Consider the following 18700-nt stretch of genomic DNA (forward strand, 5'->3'; position numbering starts at 1 on the left):
CTGAGCTCAGACTGATTGCTAACACCCGTGAGGCCCCTTTACATCACCTCTCTTTTCCCCCTGATGGTGGATGCGGCCTAACAGAGAGGCCTGACTGCTGTTGTGAAAGCAAAAATCGGCTGTGAGAAGGCAGGGCATTTTGTTAAAAATAAAACACTTCCCCATCGCACTCAAACTCCTGCCCAGCCAGAGTTTACCGCAATCCGGCACTAACCAACTCTCCACTCAGCTCCCCAACCCCACCACATTTTCACTCTGGGGTCAGGCAAAGGGTTGGGAGTTTAGGAACTCCCAACAATTGGCCCTCATCTGGGGAAACAGGGAATATCCCTCACAATGGCTTGTCAGAATTGTGGCTGGGAATCTAATAATTTTTTTGGCAAAGTATTTTCCTAGAGGTTTTATATTTGTTTCATTTCTCCCCACTCCTAGCCCTTGCTTTCAACCGTTCTTGCCCCTGAGCAGCGCTACATGGACCTAGATGTGGGCTGACTATTTAGCTTCACAGCTAAGCCTCCACTCTCCCCTTTACTTTAAGTAGAAACCCCTCCCTGGTTCATCTCCTCCATGCAGCTTGCAGGCCACTTGCATGGTGAGATTAGCACAGAGTAGGGGGTTAATTCCCGAACTGTGGTTGGTAGGAATTTGCAAACCGCCTTTTCACAACTAAAACCTCAGGGAAAATCCTGGCTGGAATGCTTAAGCATCTGACAGCTTAAACATCTCATGCATTTTTTCATCACTCTTCGTGAAACCTTGAAACCAAGTAAAAACATCAAGCATGACACCATATAATATTTATATCGGCATGGTGGCTCAGTGGTTAGCACTGCTGCCTCACAGCACCAGGGTCCCAGGTTTGATTCCAGCCCCAGGCAACTGTCTGTGTGGAGTTTGCGCATCCTCCCCGTGTCTGTGTGGGTTTCCTCAGGGTGCTCTAGTTTACTCCCACAATCCAAAAGGTGTGCAGGTCAGGTGAATTGGTCATGCTAAATTGCCCATCATGTTAGGTGTGTTATTCAGAGGGAAATGGGTCTGGGTGGGTTACTCTTTGGAGGGTCGGTGTGAACTGGTTGGGCCGAAGAGCCTTTTTCCACACTGTAGGGAATCTAATTTATCGCACTCTGGGCCCTGTTCACGCCTGAACCACTTAATTACTTCAAAACACTCAGGAGGAATCCTCAAACTGAGCGACTTAAAGTCCGATTATCCTGTCCCTTTTGATGTGCAGTGACCGGACTCTGAGTTCCCTGAGGTGCAGTAACTGCAGTACTGTACAACTCCACAGGTCCCCTCAAAGGTCATCATAAAGGCCACTTGAGTGGGATTGCAGATGGTACAAGAGATTTCACTGCCAGTGCCCGACTTGCCATGACTGTGGGGAATGAATGCTCTATACAGTACTAGTGTATCATGCACTTGAATGACCTTCAAAGCCTCAGTCGTCTTTGATGGAATAGACCAAAGGGTCTGAAGTCATAAGCAGCTAGATACGACCCCACTACTTGTGCCTTGCCTTTGAGAGAGTTCCCCTTTAATGACTCCACACGCTCCGAGTACTCAATGTGGTGACCCTGCCTGACAGTTTGTCTGTTATGAGTCTGCAAGCTGAGATATCAGTTCGGTGAGGTGAGCTGGGTTTCAGAACGTTTTATTTGTTCACAGGAATTTGAGCATCTCTCGCCAGTTCCAGCTTTTATTGACCATCTCCAGAGACAAAGGAAAAGCTGCAGATGCTGGAATCCAGGCAGGAGTCTGGAAGAACACAGCAAGCCAGGCAGCATCAGGAGGTGGCGAAAGGTCCTGAACCCAGCAAGCCAGGCAGCATCAGGAGGTGGCGAAAGGTCCTGAACCCAGCAAGCCAGGCAGCATCAGGAGGTGGCGAAAGGTCCTGAACCCAGCAAGCCAGGCAGCATCAGGAGGTGGCGTAAGGTCCTGAACCCAGCAAGCCAGGCAGCATCAGGAGGTGGCAAAGTTGCCATTTCGGGTGTAATCCTTCTTCAGGACAGAGGGACCCCATCCCCAGAGGGCTGTTAGGTAGCAACCGCTAAAGTAAACCGTCAAACCACGAGGGCTGGAGATCTGGGGAAAGGAAAGGCAGAAATTGCTGGAAACATTTCTGGCAGCATCTGTGGAGAGAAAGCAGAGTTAACTTTCAGAGGACAGACCCGTTGACGACCTCTAGCAATTGCTATGCTTTTTTTTAAAGCAAGAACCACATTGTGGTCACGTGGGCCAGACCAGGTAAGACTTCCCTTCCCGATGGCAGTTTATGACAATCGGCAGTGATTACATTGATGTGGTCTTTTGAACCTGAATTCCAATTTCAACATCTGCAATGGTGGAATGTCTGCAATACATGATCCTCAGGTACTGAGTTACGAGTCTAGTGGGCACGAACTCATCACCACAACATGCCCCAACCCATCACATGTTTTGAATGAACTAATCCACTGAGGTAATCAGTCCCTGATGAGTGACTGATTGAGAGCATTGTCAGCAATGTGACACCAATTTCAACCTTTATTGAGACATTAAAGGTTGCCCCTGACTCACACCAGCAAGCTCCGTCTGCTTTTGTTATTTTTAATATCCACTCACAGGATGTGAGCATCTCTGACTAGGCCCAGCATTTATTGCCCATCCCTAATTGCCCAGAGGGCAGTCAAGAGTCAACTGCATTGCTGTGGGTCTGGAGTTACATGTCGGTCAGACCGGGTGAGAATGGCATTTTCCTTCCTGAAAGGGTATAAGTGAACCAGGTGGGCAATCTTTTCAGAGGAGAAAGTGAGGACTGCAGATGCTGGAGATCAGAGCTGAAAATGTGTTGCTGGAAAAGCACAGCAGGTCAGGCAGCATCCAAGGAGCAGGAGAATCGACTTATCGGGCATGAGCCCTTCTTCAGGAATCATTTCATAGTCAGCATTAGTTTCTTAATATCAGAATCTTTTTCCATTGAATTCCAATTCCACCATCTGCTGTGGCTGGAATGAAACCCAGGCCCCCCAGAACATAACCAGGATGTCTGGATTAATAGTCTAACGATAATCCCGCTAGGCCATTGCCTGAAAGATAAAGGCTTTTAGCATGAAGGCCTCAGAAACAAAGATTGCATCAAAACAGTCAAGGTTCAACATTTGCCCCAGATCATTCCGTGCCTTAACTTTATTTACTTGCTTTGGTTCCTTCATGTACTTGTAACGAAAATCTATCAACCTCAGTTTTGACATTTTCAATTGTCCTTTCAGCTTTAATAGTTCTTTTTTGGAGTGCGGGAGGAGGGGGTGAAGTGAATTCCAGCTTATTTTCACAATCGCTTTGAGTGAAGACATCCCTTCCGAATGGTCTGGCTCCAATTGTTGTAAGGTCACGACCCCTCGTTCTCGACTCTGTCCAATGCATCGAGCCCTTCAAGTCGGCTGAATCAACTCAAGTCATGTCAGCCTTTTCGTAATTTCTGACAAGGCCTCTTTCTGTCAAGCTCTTTCGCCCTTCAGATGGAGACACCACCAGGAGGTGCTCTGTGTACAGCGTCTGGTGGCATCAACCTTTGCACCAGCTGCCTCAGCAAACTGTACATCAGACGTGCAAGTGGTTCCTGGAGCCTGCCGCCAGCCAGGAAAGTAAGCTCCAGCCCTTCGCTCTGAAAGGAAACATCTCATTAGTGTTCTGGCCATAGTCTGCTGGTTTGGTGCTCCAAGAGAATACACTTCCCTCTCTCTCTCACACACACACACACACACACACACACACACACACACACACACAACTGACGGAGGCAGTCAGAACAGAGTCTGTAAAATCACTGAGACCTTTGTTTTGCTACAGCCGGGGGTAAAAAAACAACCACGTGAGCAAAGATCGACTCATTTGGTCCTGTCCTTCTCAGGATCAACAAGGCTCCGACCCCACTCCCACATTTTATGGTGGTTCACTCTCAGCATTTATGGTGGCATGGTGGCTCAGTGGTTAGCACTGTGCCAGGGACACAGGATCGATTCCAACCTCGGGCAACTGTCTGTGTGGAGTTTACACATTCTCCCCGTGTCTGCATGGGTTCCTGCCAGATTCCCTAGTTTCCTCCCACAGTCCGAAGATGTGCAGGTTAGGTGGATTGGCTGTGCTATATTAATGGCAGGGCTTTGGGTAGTGATGTAGAACAGAGTGATCTAGGGGTTCAGGTACGTAATCCTTTGAAGTTTGAATCACTTATAGTGAGGGTGGTTAAGAAGGCATTCAACATGTTTTCAATGCTGAGTCCTTTGAGTATAGGATTGGGAAGGAGAAAGTGAGGACTGCAGACGCTGGAGAACAGGATCAAGAATGTGGTGCTGGAAAAGCACAGCAGGTCAGGCAGCATCCGAGGAGCAGGAGAACCGACGTTTTGGACATAAGCCCTTCATCAGGAATGAAGCTTGTGGGCCACGGGGGCTGAGAGATAAATGGGAGGGGGTGGGGCTGGAAGGAAGTGAGCTGGTAATGTGATAGGTTGATAAAGATGGGGGTGGAAGGTGATCGGTCAGAGAGGAGGTTGGAGCAGTTAGGTGGGAAGGAAGATGGAAAGGTCAAGAGGGCACTGTCGAGTTGGAGGCTTGGGACTGGGATAAGGTAGGAGGAGGGGAAATGAGGAAACTGGTGAAGTTCACCTTGAGCCCATTGGGAAGTCAGGTTGAGGTTGTACAGAACATTGGTGACGTCTCTTTTGGATTACTGCGTCCAGTTCTGGTCTCCCTGTTACAGGAAGGAGATTATTAAGCTGGAGAGCATTCAGAAAACATTTACCAGGATGTTGCTGGGTATGGACGGTTTGAGTTATAAAGAAATGTTGTAAAGGCTGAGACTTTTTCACTATCGTTTGAGGAGTGGTCTTGTACAGTCTCATAAAATCACAAGGGGTATAAATCGGGTTAATGGTTGTTGTCTTTCTCTAAGATGGGGCATTTCCAAGACTTTTGGATAATTACATGAATAGGAAAGGTTTGGAGGGATATGGGCCAGGAGCAGGCAGGTGGGACTTGTTTAATTTGGGATTATGGTCGGCATGGACTGGTTGGACTGAAAGGTGTGTTTCCCTGCTGTATGACTCAATGAATTGGCCCGTAGTGTTCAGGGCTTGCAGGCTAAATGGAGTAGCCTTGGAAAATGCAGGATTATGGCTCTGGGTGGGATGCTTTTCAGATGGTCAGTACAAACTCGATGGGCTGAATGGCCTCTTTCCACAATGTGGGCTTTCTGTGATTCTGATTTATATGGCACCTGTCCCAACCCCAAAACGTCCCAAACAGCCAATGAGGAATTCTGGAAGTGCACTCACCATCTAAGGCAGGACATGAGGCAGCCAACTGATGCACAGAACATTTCCAAAGCTACAGTGTGATGATGCTGGTTGAGGGTAATCTTGAGTCAGATACCAAGCAAAATTGATCACAACAGTATCGTGCGTTCTTTCACATCCACTGGGAGGGAAGTGCCTTAGTTCCACGTCACCTGTGATAGGCAGTACCTAGAGTCATAGAGATGTACAGCACAGAAACAGATTCTTCGGTCCAACCCATCATGCCAACCAGATATCCCGACCTGATCTAGTCCCACCTGCCAGCACCCGGCCCATATCCCTTCAAACCCTTCCTATTCATATACCCATCCAAATGCCTTTTACATGCTGTAATTGTACCAGCCTCTACCACTTCCTCTGGCAGCAAATTCCATACACGCACCACCCTCTGCATGAAAAAGTTGCCCCTTAGCTCCCTTATATATCTTTCCCCTTTCACCCTAAACCTATGCCCTCTAGTTCTGGACTCCCCCACCCCAGGGAAGAGACTTTGTCTATTTATTCTATCCATGTACCTCTGGCAATGCTGCTCTCACTCGGTGCTGCACTGGGACATTAGCTTTGACTGAATGCTCAAACCCAGGATGTGGCCAAGCCCTTCATTCCAAGCATAGCATTGGTCGGCACAGTCATTTCTCTCAGAGGCGCTAGGGACTACAATTGCTCTGATAGTTAGGGGTGAGGGATGCTTTAAGTGAATTGAGGTGAGTTTCTACTGGTCAACGTTTGCTACCACGTCCACCTTCATGAAGTCTCAAACTAGGTCCCAGCTCTGTTCCAAATGACTTCACCTCAGTTGACGTGACACGAAGATGCTACAAGACATCCTGGTTCAAGCTGGAGACATCAGCCCAGGTCCCCACTCTTCACTGTGCACAGTGACCAGCGGGAAGCATGGGACTCTGGGTACCAAATGAGAACGGGAGCATTTTCAGTCGTGGGACGGACGCAGAGCTGACCTGATGGGCTGAATGGTCTAATTCTGCTCCCACAGCATCCCAGTTGAGCAGCAACATTGAAAGCTGCATTGAAACAGCAGCCAAAGCCATAGTCTGCAGATGCAGGGACAACGTTTCAAAGCTAGATTGGCTTTCGACATGCGCAAACATGCTGACCCGGCCTTATTTTTAGCAACAGTCTTTACTCCAATGTTTAAGTTAGTGTAGCTTTTTGGAGACTGGTAAAGGTCACAGGGACTTGCGAAAACTTTAACTTGGCCGCGTCGAGGTAGCCACACAGTATTCCAAGCCAGACCTTGGCTGAAGAAAGGCTTGGTTTTACGATAGAATGCTTGACTTGGCCGGCTCTACCTGAGACACCCTTCAGAGGATGCCTTGAGTGAATTCACAGTCTAGACGAGAGCAGTGACTTTCAAATTGGACAATGATGCAGCAGTGTTACATAGGCACAGCCTTGTTGACAAATGCCGTGAGCCGGACTTTGATAACTGCACGTTAATGAAGCAAGCTGGGAATTCAGTCTTGTACTCCATAGACCGATATAGCAGATTATCACACTGTGCTACTTATTGAGCCATTCCAACCCGTTATTACCCTGTTGCTATGCCCAGCTGACTTTTGCCCCTTTGATAGGGTTGAGGAACCTGCGGGGGCTCAGTGTTTAGCACTGCTGCCTTACAGCTCCAGGGACCCGGGTTCGATTCCACCCTCGGGAGACTGTCTGTGTGGAGTTTGCACATTCTCCCCATGTCTGTCCGTGGGTTTCCTCCAGGTGCTCCAGTTTCCTCCCACAATCCAAAAAATGTTCAGGTAAGGTGGATTGGCCAAGCTATTGCGTCCAGGGATGTGCAGGCTTGGTGCGCTAGTCATGGGAAATGTAGGATTAAAGGAATAGGGCAGGAGGCTGGGTCTGGGTGGGATGCTGTTCGGAGCGTCAGTGCAGATGGGCCAAGTGGCCTGCTTCCACACTGCAGGGATTCGGTGAACTGAGCACCAAACACTCTCTGTTTGCACGTTAATGAACTGTTCAGCTCAGTGGTAATTATTGACATCCATATACACATCAGGAGCAGGCTATTCAGCCCATCTAGCTCATTCCTGACATTCAGTGGGATCATGGCTGATTGGACTGTGGTCTCAACTCCACATCTCTGCCTAAGCCTCCCTCCACGTTAGTCAAGAATACAGTTACCTCTGCCTTTAAAGTATTCAATGAGCCCGCCTCCACCACGCTCCGGAGAAGAGACCCAACTGAAGAGCAATCCAACCAGATCCAACCTCTTACCCTTTCATTGCATTTCCCCACAGCTAATCCACCAAGCCTGCACATTACGGGCAATGTAACATGGCCAATCTACCTAACCTGCACATGTTCGGATTGTGGGAGGAAATGCATGCAGACACAAAGCAAATATGTAATCTCCACAGTCCAAAGATGTACATGTTAGGTGGATTGGCTGTGCTAAATTGCCCACAGTGTGCAGGCACGTGAAGGTTAAGTGCATTGGCTTTGGGAAATACAGGGTGATAAGATAGAGGGGTGGGTCTGGGAGGGATACTCTTTGGAGGGTCGGTGTGGACTTGTTGGGTCAAATAGCCTGTTTCCACACTGTAGAGATTCTGTGGTATTTCACACAGTCACCAGAGCTGGAATTGAATCCAAGTCCCTGGTAACGTGAGGTAGCTATGCAAACACTGAGCCACCGCGCCACTCAGTCACAGAGGCAAACTTTAAGGAGCCTCATAAATGAGTGAAGAGAGAGAGTTGGAGGGCTGGAAAGGTTTAAGGAAGGAGGTTCACAGTCAGAGCCTTAGCTGAAGACACGGCCACCATTGGTGGAGTGATCAAAAACTTGGGAAGCTGGAGACAAGATGATCGGAGGATTAGATAGGGTGGACAATGAGAGCCTTTTTACTCGGCTGGTGATGGCGAGCACGAGGGGACATAGCTTTAAATAGAGGGGCGATAGATATAGGACAGATGTCAGAGGTAGTTTCTTTACTCAGAGTAATAGGGGCGTGGAATGCACTGCCTGCAACAGTAGTAGACTCGCCAACTTTAAGGGCACTTAAATGGTAATTGGATAAACATATGGCTGAAAATGGAATCATGTAGGTTAGATGGGCTTCAGATTGGTTTCACAGGTCAGCACAACATCGAGGGCCGAAGGGCCTGTACTGCACTGTAATGTTCTATGTTCTAAGCTCAGGAAATAAGATGAAGTGCATCACAGGTATTTCAAGAGGATTGTAGGCCTGGAGTAGGCCACAGAAATCCAGAAGGATGAGGCTACTGAGGAATCTGAAAACAGGACAAAGAGTTTTAAAAGCGAGATGTTCTTTAACAAGGAGCCTAAGCAACTCAGCAGCACAAGGGTGACAGCTGAATGAACGGGAGCCCGGGGTGAGTTCAAATGATGGCAGCAGAGTTTACGGATGAGCTGAGGTTTAGGGAGGGTAGAAGGTGGGAGGTTTGCATGTGGTGCATGCACATCGGTGGGTCTACAGTAGGGAGAAAGGTGTATGCGAGGATTACAATGGCACAACATTGAGACAGGGCTGGAGTCAGGCAGCAGTGGAAACAGGGGACCTTGGTGCTGGGTGAACAAGTGGTTAGGAACATAGCTCAGTGTCGAATATGGTACTAAGCAGTCTGGTTCAGCCTCGGGAAGGTTGGTCGAGACAGGGGTTTGCTGGTTACGTCTGGTAGCCACTCGGAAATACCAGTGTGTTTTCCCTCTCACCATACCATTGGTGCAGTCTAGCCAAGGCTCTGCTCCACTGAACCATCACTTACTCCACTTAGAATTTCAACCCTGTTGAGATAAAATCTAATGTTCTGTCTGATTTTTGATGATTACTTTTCAGTTAAATCAAGCACTGATTTTGTTTTCAGTACTTTGTGTACACAATCAGCCGCATTTCTTGGCTTTTCTTCAGTTCCGCATCTCCCGTGATGAAGAACAGATTTCCAAAGTGGATCCTCACACTTCCCAACAGTAAACTCCTACTGCGCCTAGCCACTTAGTTCTTATCTCTCTATAACTTACTGCTGCCATCCACGGCACTTACCATGCCTCCCTGAACCCAAGCACGGAAGGAGAAGATGTTTAGGGAGTTGGACCTGTACTCCTTGGGACTTAGAAGAATGAAAGACCACCTTACGGAAACACACAAGATCCTTCGAGGTCAGGGTAGACGCAGAGAGGTTGTTTCCCCATGTGGGAGAGTTGAGGGCCAGAGGGCACATTCTCAGTTTAAAGGGTTGCATGTTTAAGACACAGATGAGGAGGTATTTCTTCACTCAAAGGGCAGTGAACCTGTGCAGTTCTCCACTGCAGAGGCCTGTTGAGGCTGGGTCATTAAGTATATTCAAGGCTGAGGCAGAATGTTAATCAGCAAGGGAGTTAAGGGGTATGTGGAAAGGGCAGGAAAATGGAGTTGAGGAATCTCAGATGGTGGAGCAGACTCGATGAGCTGAATGGCCTATTTGTGCTCCTGTGTCTTACGGTTTCATATTTTCACATCACCCTGCAAGCTTCAGTATACACCTGTCCATTCCTACATCCAAGTCATTAATATACAAGGAGAGCTGAGGTCCTCAAGTAAATCCTTTGGAAAAGCACCATCCCATCCAGCCAATTGGACCACATTCCCTTTATCCTTACTTTTGCCTTCTCCCAAATCAACCCAAATCTGCATCCAGTTATCTTCCTAACTCCCTCTCTCTTTCTACTCTCCTCCCTTTCCCTCTCTCCACACTTCATGGCACCAAAGCCTTCCTCCTCTGCCTCTCTGTCCCCATTCTCTCCCTTACCCTGCACCACCCCACCGTCCTTCCTGTTGTGTAGAATGGGTAAAAGAACATTAATATGCTGACACGTCAGTCATTGAGTCATCATACAGCACGGAATCAGATCCTTTGGTCCAACTAGTCCAGACTGACCATAATCCCAAATTAAACTAGTCCCACTGGCCTGTGCTTGACCTGTATCCCTGCAAACATTTTTTACTCACGTACTTATCCAAATATCTTTTAAATGTTGTAACCGTAGCCACGTCCACCACTTCCTCTGCAGGTTCATTCCACACACAAACTCTCTCTATAAAAAAAATTGCCTCACATGTCCTTATTAAATCTTTCTCCTTTCACCTTAGAAATATATCCACTAATCTTAAATCACACACCCTAGGGTGCCATTCACCTTATCTATACCTCTCGTGGTTTTATAAACCTCTGTAATGTCCCTCTCAACCTCTTACGCTCCAGTGAAAAAGCCCCAACCAGTCCAACCTCTCCCTATAACTCAAACCCTCCATTCCCGGCAACATCCTGGTAATTTTCTTCTGGACCCTCTCCAGCTTAATGATCTCTTTCCTATAATAGTCCTGACCCTTGTTCACTCACATCCATCTGGGCATCTGCAGATAGCACTCTGAGCTCTGGGTTAAGTCCCACTCTGGGACCTGGGCACAGAAATCATTGCTGTCACTCCAGGGGGTGTTGCCTTTCACTGAGAAGTTCAATTGAGGCCTATGTTTGCCCCCTCAGGTGGACATAAAATATTTTGTGGCACCATTTGGTGGAAGGTGGGTATCTTACAGCTAACAGTCACACCAGTTCCACCTCACTAAACACGCATTATGTTGTGTTGTGATCCATTATTGTTTGTGGTCAGTCGCTTTGAGTAAACTGACTGCTGCATTCCCCACGTGACACTCAGTGACTAGATTCCAAAAGTACCCGGGTGTAAAGTGCCATGAGGCATCCAGTGGTCATGAAAGGTGCTATACAAATGTAAGTTCTTTTCTTTACCCCAAACTTGCTTTAACTTTAACAAAGGGTCAGTTAGACTCGAAACATCAGCTCTTTTCTCTCCTTGCAGATGCTACCAGACCTGCCGAGATTTTCCAGCATTTTCTCTTTTGCTTTAACTGTTATGTCTCTCCAGTGCCTGCTGTACCGTTGGCCTTTTTTTTGTCATAACTTTTAGACTCATAGAGATGTACAGAGCAGAAACAGACCCTTCATTCCAATCTGGCCATGCTGACCAGATATCCTAAATTAATCTAGTCCCATTTGCCAGCACTTGACCCATATCCCTCTAAAACTTTCCTATTCATATACCCATCCAATTGCCTTTTAACCGGTAATTGTACCAGCCTCCACCACTCCCTCTGGCAGCTCATTCCATACACACGCCACCCTCTGTGTGAAAAGGTTGCCCCATAGATCCCTTTTAAATCTTTCCCCTCTCACCCTAAACCTATGCCTTTAGTTTTGGACTCCCACGCCCTGGGGAAAAGACATTGGCTATTCACCCTATCCATGTCCCTCATGATTTTATCAAGTCACCCCTCAGCCTCTGACGCTCCAGGGAAAACAGCCCCAGCATATTCAGCCTCTCCCTATAGCTCAAACCCTCCAGCCCTGGCAACACCCTCGTAAATCTTTTCTGAACCCTTTCAGGTTTCACAGCATCCTTCCTATAGCAGGGAGACCTGAATTGCACACGATATTCCAAAGTGTCTTGTATGGCCGCAACATGACTTCCCAGTGTAGTGCCTCATTGATTGAGTCAGTTCAGGCCCACCTCCTGTTTGGCACTATCTCAAATGACTATCTATCCCCCTCCCCAGGGAAATGCCTTTAAATACTCAGGGGAATGTCCTGATTGTGCCAGGTGAAAAAAAAAAGTTCCTCCCAAGATTAACACACAGCTGGTCTTCCTGTGTCAACTATCACAAAGGCCGTAGAGACATCGTAGCAAAGATCTTGTTATAACCACCCCTGGCATATCCAGTGTAAAGCAACTTAAGGTACACTTTTTTTTCCAGTGTCTACCTTTTACTTTTCCTGTTTAGTTTTGGTTTGTTTTTTTTAAAGTAGATGTTCAAACACTGAGCAAATTTGTGTGCTTTACAAACTTGGCAGCTAACCAAAACACTCTGCAATAAGCACACAACGTAGTAAATACAGACATTACTACCTTGCATGGAACTCTGTCCACGTACAAAACTATATTTTAGAAATGGTGTGCAGAGAGTGTGTAGGGGTGAGTTAGTGCAATCACACACTACTAGGCATGAGAGCTTCCAGCAATGTAGTTAGAGAATCGAAGTTATTTCTTCTTGTATACGAGAGTTATCCAACTCTTTATGTCTGAAAGGTCAGAAGATAAGTACTGAGTTCTCTGGTTTAGAGGAATTATTCAACTGTCTTCCAACTGCAGATAAATCTTCCAAATCAGGCCATCAGACATCCTTGAGATAGGGGTTACTCCTAATACAGACAAATTAGGAAATATTACAGTCAGCTTGGCTGCAATAAAAGGTCAATGTTATCCAAAGTGTGTGAGATGAGGAGGGTCACGTGCTTGTGTGCTTGTTACCAAGTAAAAAAAAGGATTGCTTCTTTCTGAAATACGGCAGTCTCTCATCTGAGGAAATTAAATGCCTTAGAATCCCAGCAGTGTGGAAGCAGGCCATTTGGCCCATCCTGACCTCTTAAGGGCATTCAACCCTAGCCTGTAACCCTGCATTTCCCGTGACTAATCCACCTGACCTACACATCCCTGAGCATTATGGACAATTTAGCGTGATCAATTCACCTAACCTGCAATCTTTGGACTGTGGGAGGAAACCAGAGCACCCGGAGGGAACCCACACAGACACTGGGAGTATGTGCAAACTCCACACAGACAGTCGGCTGGAGTTGGAATTGGACCTGGTCCCTGGCGCTGTGAGACAGCAGTGCTAACCACTGTGTCAACGTGCCACCTAAATCACCCAAATGGAGCAAGCTTTCAGCATCAAAATCAATGTGAGATCATGTCCTTTGTGCTTGAGAAATCAAGGTTCTATTGAGTTTCCCGTGCAGCAATGAATATTTTTCCTCCAAGGGCTGACCAAGTTATGAGTTATTTATCAAGTCACAGAGTTGAGGAAAGGTAGGATAATGTAAACCAAATGATTTGAAATAACTGTGTAAAGAATTTAATAACCAGTAAAAAAAAATGTTTGTGCGGAAATGTAGTTTAAGGAAGTTAATACTTCAGCTCAGGATATGAAGGACTGTTCCCAGGTGGAGTTAACCAGCCTTAGCACGCTGGTACCCACACCATGTAACAATGTTTCACTAGCGGGCATGTGAACTCATTGTTAATTTGAGCCTGCTATCTCACAAGACGCCATTGAGTATCTCAGACATAATGTAACTAGCTGTCAAAACGTGTTGGGCTGGAAAAGCACAGCCAGTCAGACATCATCCGAGGAGCAGAATTGATGTTTCAAGCATAAGCTCTTCATCGGGAAGATGTTTGAAACGTCGACTCTCTTGCTCCTCCGATGCTGTCTGACCTGCTGTGTTTTTCCAGCACCACGCTTTTTGACTCTGACCTCCAGCATCTGCAGTCCTCACTTTCTCCATAATGTAACTAGCTACTGAGTAATATGTAATGAACCATGTTCGCTGTACATCAGGATTGAGTCTAGCTTCTCCCTAAGGTTCTTTCCCCATGAGGGATCATCAATTAAATACCCTATAAGATAGACCAAGAGCAGTGAATTCTATTCAATGCAAAAAAGTCTCCCTACTATAGGGAACATTGAGAAGAGATTTTATAGCACAGATCAAAGCTATGAGAGATTTGATAGCGAGAAACCATTTCTACTGGTGTAGAAGATGAGGAGCAAACACAGGTTAACGATAGTTAGCAAAACAAAATAAGATTCCAGGGTAAACAAAATGTATTTCTTTTTCTGCTTGTGCAGTCTGGAAATATGGTGAAAGTGGATGCAAATAATTCAAAATGGAAGGAGTTAATATAAAATATTGAAAAGAAAATCTTGTAAGATAATGGGGAACAAACTGGAAGAATAGGACTAATTAGCCAAAGTGCCGCACAGGGAGAAGTCAGACACTGGGCCATGTAGGGAGATATCAGGATCAGCAAGCAAGGAGCATCTTAGAGGAGGGGAAGGTGGTGGAGCGGTGGAAAGGTTTTGTGTTACAATTCCAGACCTTAAGGCTCTGAAGACACACCAGCCAATGTAAAGGTGAAGGGAAAATGCACGAGAGGTCAGAATTAGACGAATGTGAAGAGTTGGATGGAGATTAAAGAGGCAGTAATGGATTACAAAAATTAGTGTGCTGACTTTTTTCTATTTATTCATTTTATGGGAGGCGAGCATCACTGGCAGGCCAGCATTTATTACCAGTCCCTAGCTGCCCTTGAGAAGGTGGTGGTGAGCTGCCTTCTTAAACTGCTGCAGTTCACCTGCTGAGTGTTGACCCACGATGCCGTTGGGGAGGGAATTCCAGGATTTTGATCCGGTGACAGTGAGGCAACGGCGATATATTTCCAAGTCAGGATGGTGAATGGCTTGGAGGGGTACTTGCAGGTGGTGGTGTTCCCATTTATCAGCTGCCTTTGTCCTTCTAGATGGAGGTGGTTGTGGGTTTGGAAGGTGCTTCCTGAGGATCTTTGGTGAATATTTGCAGCGTATCTTGTAGGTAGGACACACTGCTGTTACTGAGCGTCGGTGATGGAGTGGGTGGTTGCTTGTGAATGCGATGCCAATCAAGTGGGTTGCTTTGTCCTGGATGGTGTCGAGCTTCTTGAGTGTTTTGGAGCTGCACCCAGCCAGGTAGGTAGGGAATATGCTAACACATTCCTGACTGTGCTGGTGAACAGGTAGTTGAATCACCTGAGGAGGTTAAAGAGATGAATGCCATGGAGGAACTGGAACATCCAGCTGCATTGAAGGCATGGGCTTCAGAAACACAAACTCCTGTCTCACAAGTGAGAGGGGCTATCCCTCTGAGACAAGCTAATACTCAGTTCGAACACTCACACGCCTTTGGATAAATAGACACTGCTCAGCAGAACCACTGCACTACGATGGATCTTTTCATTCATTCGACCCCTGACTCGTTCCAAAACACCAAGCAACATTCACAAGGGCACTGAGAATGAGGAGGAATTCATTTTGGGAAGGGTCTGAGCTGTCTCGTCATTTTAAAGGTGAACATTTTAGAGTAAAAGTTTAAAGCAATATTTTGATACTAACAGGACATTGCCAGGAGTTTGAAGGAGTTCATGGTGTGCTGATGGGAGGGGAGAATTGTGTTCATCGTTTGTGCATTCCTCAATCTCATTCCGCCTCCAATGATGGCTGTACTTTTGCCCTCCTGGTTAATTCCCTCCCTGAACCTCCCCGCCTTCTGCTCCTATCCTCCCTCACAACACTTCTGAAAACCTCACTCGATCTTTAGTCTCATGTGTTCTAATAGCTACACATGTGGATTGGTGGCAAACGTTCCCTGATTATGTTTCTGTGAAGAGCTGAAAATGTGTTGCTGGAAAAGCGCAGCAGGTCAGGCAGCATCCAAAGAGCAGGAGAATCGACGTTTCGGGCATGAGCCCTTCTTCAGGAATATCATGCCCGAAATGTCGATTCTCCTGCTCTTTGGATGCTGCCTGACCTGCTGCGCTTTTCCAGCAACACATTTTCAGCTCTGATTTCCAGCATCTGCAGTCCTCACTTTCTCCCCTATGTTTCTGTAAGCCAAGGACACTTTACTGTATTCAAGGTGAAATATATAAATGCCAGCTTGTTGCTACATCATATCCCCTCCATACCTGTTAACCTTAGGAGCACTCTTATGAACCCTCCCTAAAAGCTCTTTGAACTCCTGATTGAGTGGGAAAGCAATCATCCACAAGCAATCATCTTCGAAATGGGGCTGGGTGGGTTACTCTTCGGAGGGTCGGTGTGGACTGGTTGGGCCGAAGGGCCTGTTTCCACACTGTAGGGAATCTAATCTAATCTAATCTTAAAACAGTTCAGTATGTAACAGCGCTTTGCAGTTCAAAGAGATCACCTTCAGACTTCTGTTGGAGAAGCCTGGTCTAACTGGTTTAATTGAAGTGATGTCAGTCACTGATGCTTAAAGTTAAAACTTCACACAACACCAGGTTATTGTCCAATGGGTTTATTTGGAAGTAGTAGCTTTCAGAGCATTGCTCCTTCATCAGGTAGCTAGTGGAGCAGGATCATAGGCCACAGAGTTTATAGTAAAACATCACAGTGTCATGCGATTAAAATGTTATTTTGAACAAACCTAGATTGCTGTTAAGTCTTCCATCTTTTAGAATGGGTTGCAGGTTTCAGTTCATTAATATGTAAATCCCAGAACTTCTTCTAAGTCACATTCTCGAGATAACTTAAGGTTTTATACAAAAAAGGTGATATCTCAGCTCAGCTAATGCATTAAAGATGATTTGGAGGTGCCAGTATTGGACTGGAATGGATATTGTTAAAAATCACACAACACCAGGTTATATAATCGAATAGGTTTATTTGGAAGCACTAGCTTTCGGAGCGCTGCTCCTTCATCAGGTGGTTGTGAAGCAGGCCCATAAGACACAGAATTTATAACAAAAGGATACAGTGTGATCCCGCTGAAATGATATAGTGAACAAACCTAGACTGTTAAGTCTCATCTTTTAGAATGGATTTGCTGTTACTGAAAACACTGCAATCAAGGATGACAATGTGACTTAAAAGAAGTTTGTGGGCGGCACGGTGGCACAGTGGTTAGCACTGCTGCCTCACAGCGCCTGAGACCCGAGTTCAATTCCCGACTCAGGCGACTGACTGTGTGGAGTTTGCACGTTCTCCTCGTGTCTGCGTGGGTTTCCTCCGGGTGCTCCGGTTTCCTCCCACAGTCCATAGATGTGCGGGTCAGGTGAATTGGCCATGCTAAATTGCCCGTAGTGTTAGGTAAGGGGTATATGTAGGGGGTATGGGTGGGTTGCGCTTCGGCGGGTCGGTGTGGACTTGTTGGGCCAAAGGGCCTGTTTCCACACTGTAAATAATCTAATCTAATCTAAAAAAGTTCTAGGATTTACATATTAAAGAACTGAAACCTGCAAATCCATTCTAAAAGATGAAAGACTTAACTATCTAGGTTTGATCCTGTTTCACAATCACCTGATGAAGGAGCAGATCTCTGAAAGCTAGTGCTTCCAAATAAATCTTTTGGACTATAACCTGGTGTTGTGTGATTTTTAACAATGTATTAAAGGTGTGATGTTAGAGACTGTCTGTGACCCAATCTTGAGTCAGACTGGTTCTATTTCCGAAGTAGGAATTTATAAAATGTTACATGGATTGACTGCCTGCAGATTGTGCACTTTTTGAGGAAAAATAGAGTGTATCTGCAATTACAATTCTGCAAATGCAAATTCACCCCATAGACTTGTGTGTGTGTGTGTGTGTGTGTGTGTGTGTGAGAGAGAGAGAGAGAAAGAGAAAGAGAGGGAGAGAGAGTGTGTGTAAGTGTGTACATGTCAGTGAGAGTGTGTGAGTATGAGTGGACATGAGAGAGTGTGTGTTTGTGTGTGTGTGCATGCTTGGTAGAGTGTGTGCATATATGATGGAGTATAAGCCTGTGAGAGGGTGTGCGCTTTGGTGTGTGTGAGGATGCACGTGTGTGTGTGTGTGTTTGAGAGAGAGTGTGTGCTTGAGAGAGAGTGTGCGTGGGTGTATGAGTGTGTGGGTATATATACGTGTATGGGTGTAGGAGTGTTTGTGTGTGTGTAGTGCAGTGGGGTCACCTGTTGTGTGACATGAGCCCAAAATCCTGGTTGAGGCCATCCTCATGGGTACTGAACTTAGTTACAAATTCTGTGTCTAATGATCCTGCTCCACAAGCACTTGCTTCCAAATAAACCTATTGGACTATAACCTGGTACTGTGTGATTCTCCACATCAAGACTGATGCTGAAGGCAACATCCCTAAATTATGGATTCAAACTGAAATGAAATGTTGGCAGTCAGCACATCACCACAGTAGAAATAATTTAACAAATTCACAAGGCTTTTTTTATTCACTTGTAGGATGTGGTCATCACTGGCTGGGCCAGTATTTTTTGCCCATCACTAGCTGCCCTTGAGAAGGTGGTGGTGAGCTGCCTTCTTGAACCCCTGCAGTCTACCTGTTGTGGGTTGACCCACAACGCCTTTAGGGAGGGAATTCCAGGATTTTGATCTAGTGACACTGAAGGAACAGTGATATATTTCCAAGTCAGGACGGTGAGTGGGTTGGAGAGGAACCTGGTGGTGTTCCCATGTATCTGCTGCCCTTGTTCACCTCAATGGAAGTGGGTTAATGGCTTGGAAGGTGCTGTCTGGGGATCTTTGGTGAATTCCTGCAGTGCATCTTGTAGATAGTACACACTGCTATTACTGAGCATCAGTTGTGGAGGGAGAGGGTGCTTGTGGATGTAGTGTCAATCACATTGGCTGCATTGTCCTGGATGGTGTCAAGGTTCTTGTGTTTTCTTGGAACTGCATCCATCCAGACAAGTAGGAAGAATTCCATGACATTCCCGACTGG

The sequence above is a fragment of the Hemiscyllium ocellatum genome, chromosome 7 (assembly GCF_020745735.1).
Source record: "Hemiscyllium ocellatum isolate sHemOce1 chromosome 7, sHemOce1.pat.X.cur, whole genome shotgun sequence".
Taxonomy (NCBI): Eukaryota; Metazoa; Chordata; class Chondrichthyes; order Orectolobiformes; family Hemiscylliidae; genus Hemiscyllium; species Hemiscyllium ocellatum.